This window comes from Equus asinus, chromosome 17 (assembly GCF_041296235.1).
Source record: "Equus asinus isolate D_3611 breed Donkey chromosome 17, EquAss-T2T_v2, whole genome shotgun sequence".
NCBI classification, from domain to species: Eukaryota; Metazoa; Chordata; class Mammalia; order Perissodactyla; family Equidae; genus Equus; species Equus asinus.
In genome coordinates this window covers 22,420,311-22,424,448 of record NC_091806.1, presented here as the reverse complement: position 1 = coordinate 22,424,448, position 4,138 = coordinate 22,420,311, and the positions used below count along the sequence as shown (strand labels likewise).

General features: G+C 35.6%; 1 pseudogene; it reads right to left on the bottom strand.

Moving 5' to 3' along the window:
- Positions 1-2,951: 2,951 nt before the first annotated feature.
- LOC139040485 (olfactory receptor 4X2-like) lies at positions 2,952-3,882 on the bottom strand (annotated as a pseudogene).
- Positions 3,883-4,138: the final 256 nt, after the last annotated feature.

Below are 4,138 nucleotides of genomic sequence, written 5' to 3'. Positions count from 1 at the left end.
CCCAGGATTCAAACCAACGAAACACTGGGCCACCTGCAGCGGAGCGCGCGAACTTAACCACTGGCCATGGGGCCAGCCCTGCTCAGTGTAGATTTTAAATGTTCTCATCACACAAAAAAGTGGGAATTATGTGAGGTGATGGAGATATTAACTATCCCTATTTTGGTAATCATTTTTCAATGTATATGTGCACCACATCATCAGACTGTACAACCTTAAACTTACACAATGTTATATGTCAATTATTTGTCAAACAGCCAGAAAATAAAAGAATACAATTTTTAAAGATTTATTAAATACTTTAAAACTCTGTTGAAGAACACAAAAGAAGATTTCAGTAAATGAAAAGACAAACCATGATCTTGGATGGAAAGCTTATTACGATATTGATCCTTTCTAAATACATTTATAAATGTAATATGGCATCAATCAAAATAATAATAAATTCTTTGGAGGATACAGAACAGGAAGAGAAGTAAAACTAAATCTGAAGTTTATATGGAGAAACAATGCCCAGAAGACTTTGAAAGAGAAGAAACTAGCCTTCTAGATATTAAAACATTCATAAAGCTTCCGTAATAAGAACCGCGGTGGTCTGGCTGTTCTAGAAGACATAAAGGAACATGATGATGATTAACTACATAATCCAAAGACTGCTGTGTATCAGAGAGATGCAACAAACAAAGCCAGAAAGCCAAGGACAAACCAGAGGGAAAGTCCACAATTCATATCAGAAAGGACAAATTTATATGTATATAATTAGGTCTTGGAACATAATAAAAAGAACCATAATCTAAATATGGGAAAATGATAGGAACAGTTTACATAAAATACAAATGGACTTTAAATATATGAAAAGATGTTCAACTTCACTTAAAATAAGAGAAATTTAAATTAAAATTATTTATCTCCCATTTTTTCAACTATCATATAAGCAAAATCCCAAATTTAATAAAATGTTTTACAGGAAAGAGAGAATTGTAGGTGAGAATACAAATAGATACAACTGCTAAGAAGGGTAATTTGATAATATCTATCAAATTAAACATGCATACATATAATCCAGCAGTTTCATTTCTGGAGATAATTCCTAGTTTAGATGCATATATTTAAATCAAGGTTATTCACTGTAACACTATTTGGAAACAATCCAAATATTTATCAGTAGAAGACTACTTAAGCAAATGATGGTACGTCCATTCAATGAAGGCCACAAAACTGTAAGAAAAAAAGGAGGAAGTTTTCCTTGTACTAATATACAAAAATCTCCAAGATATATTAAGCAAATAAAGCAAGTTTCAGATCTGTTTACATACTATGTTATTGTTCGTACAAAAGGTAGAGATAAATGAGAGCATGTATATTATACTCGTGTTTCATTAAACTCCAAAATATACAGGAAACAGAAAACGGCTTATCTAGTGGGGACATGGGAAAGGGGAAGCTTACATAGGGGGAAAGAAATGGAATGAAATTTTGTACTTGTGTGCCTTTTTATTTTGTTGATTTTTTAAAACCTTATGAATATATCACCATTGCACAAAATTAAATTAAAAATTTAAGTATTTTTAAAAGAAAATATAAATTTAACTAATCATGCAAAATAATCTAAACACAGATATGTGGCAGAATCAAAGAAAAAACTGATAGATTTTACTGTGCAGAAATATAAAGGTTTGAACATTGAAAACTTTGCATATAAGACTCAAAGCTAATTGAACATTAAAACCCTCCTCACTCACAAAAAATGCAAATTAAACATGTCTATGTAACTTGTAAAATATTTTAACTTTATATTTCAAAATAATTTCTGACTTACAAAAACGTTGTAATAATAATACAAAGAATTCTTGTATACCTTTAATCCAAATTTCCGAAATATTAATATTTTACCACATTTTCTTTATTATTCATTCTCTCAGTTGACAAATGGATAGAGAGGTAGATAGAATTTTTAATTAAAAGGTTTGAAATTTGATGACATCATCATCATTTACATTTAAATACCTTAGTAAATAATTCCTTAATCCAAGGACATTCTCTGACATAAACACACTAGAATTATCAACATCAGGAAATTAACTTTGCCACAATGCTATTATCTCATCTCAGTGTTTTCACCCACTAATGACCTTCATCTAGGATGGGATCTAATCAAGGATCACAGGTTGCATTTAGTTATCATCTATCTGTAATCTGGAAAAGTTCTTCAATTTCTTTGTCTTGCTACTTTTGAAGAATGCAAGCTAGTAATTTTGCAGCATGTTCTTCAATTGAGGTTTGCCTGATATCTTGTCATTATTAGACTCAGGTTATGTATTTTGGGTAAGAATATCAGAGTATTGCGTGCCTCTCCAGTCTCAATATTGACGATGTTGACTTTGAGTAACTGTTTAAGGAAGTGTCTTCCATGTTTCTCCATTGTAGACTTATATTTTTCCTCTCACAATTAATAAGCATCTTGTGGGAAGATATTTTGAGACTATGCCAAATCTCATTTCTCATCAAGAAAATTTTAATGACTGTTCAATTCTGTCAAGAGCATTTTCAAAAGGAAGGTGAATTATTACGACTTTTATAAGAATAAATTTAACACTATTCATAAAGTCATTATAGCTTTTAAAATAGTAAATTTACTGTAGCAAGTGAGTCTGAAAGAAAATCAGAAGTATAAGGTTTCTTCTATTCAAGAATCTCACCACAAACTTACTTATAGTAGTAAAAAAATAGAAATGACCTAAACATCTAACAGAAAATGGTTAATTAAGGCATAGTACACCCATAAGAGGAAATATTTTACAAGTGATTAGAACAAGGGTTTTGAAGATGGGAACCAGTTAAAATAACTGTAGAGCTAACAAGTAATGTGAACTTTTCTCCATCCCATTCTGCCCCATCAGTTTGGACTCAGCATCATTATAAACCCAGGGATCAATACCAAGACTTGGCCTCTATTTCTCATCTAGATTCATTGTCCTGATCCACAGCCTCTTCACGGCCTTCTTCATTTCTGCATTTCTCAGGGAGTAGATGACAGGGTTGAGGAGTGGAGTGATCACTATGTAGAACACGGCCACCATCTTGTCCACAGACAGAGTCGTAGAAGGTCTCAGATAGATGAAGATGCAGGGCCCAAAGAACAAGGAAACCACGGTGATATGGGACCCCCAAGTGGAGAGGGCCTTGCGCCGCCCCTCAGAGCTTCGAGACCTCAAATGGACCAAGATGACCACATAGGAGATTAAGAGGACCACAAAGCTGACCACAGACAAAGTCCCCCCATTGGCAACGATCAGAAGACCAAGGAGGAAGGTGTCAGAGCAGGCAAGTTTGAGCAGAGGAAGCAGGTCACAGAAATAGTGGTCGATCACATTGGGGCCACAGAAGGGCAAGTGGAAGATGAGAAGGATTTGGGCAAAGGAATGCACAAAGCCCCCCACCCATGCTGCTCCAACCAGGATAGCACACACCTGCCGGTTCATGATGGTAGTGTAGTTCAGAGGCTTACAGATGGCCACGTAGCGGTCATAGGCCATCACAGTGAGCAGGAACATCTCAGTGCCACCAAAGAAGTGGATGAAGAAAATCTGTGTCATGCAGCCCCACAGAGATATGGCTTTCCTTTCAGCCAGCAAATCTGAGATGAGTTTGGGGGCTGAAGTAGAGGAGTAGCAGATCTCCACGAAGGACAGGTAGCTGAGGAAGAAGTACAAGGGGGAACCAAGACTTCTGCTGGTCATGACAGTGAGCACAATGAGGAGATTCCCCAGCACAATTGCTGTGTACAAGAGCAGAAATAGCACAAAGCAAACAGTCTGCACCTCCTGATTAGGAGAAAGTCCCAGAAAAAATGAATTCAGTCACATTGTACGTGTTAGCCATATGGTCACCACCAGGAGGCAGTAATTGAGTGGAGTGATCTGAAAATACAAAATAAAAGACTCCTTCATTCATTGGGTGAATTACATAATAATCCCTTGCATATCTGAAAAGCTTGCGAGCTGCAAATTGGCAAATGAATAGGAGTTAGTTACATGTACAAAAAGGGAAGAGCATTCCAAAAAGGCAGCAGAGTATACAAAGCTATAAAAATTCATCCATCTGTAGCTGGAGTAAACCAGAGAATCACAAAGATAAA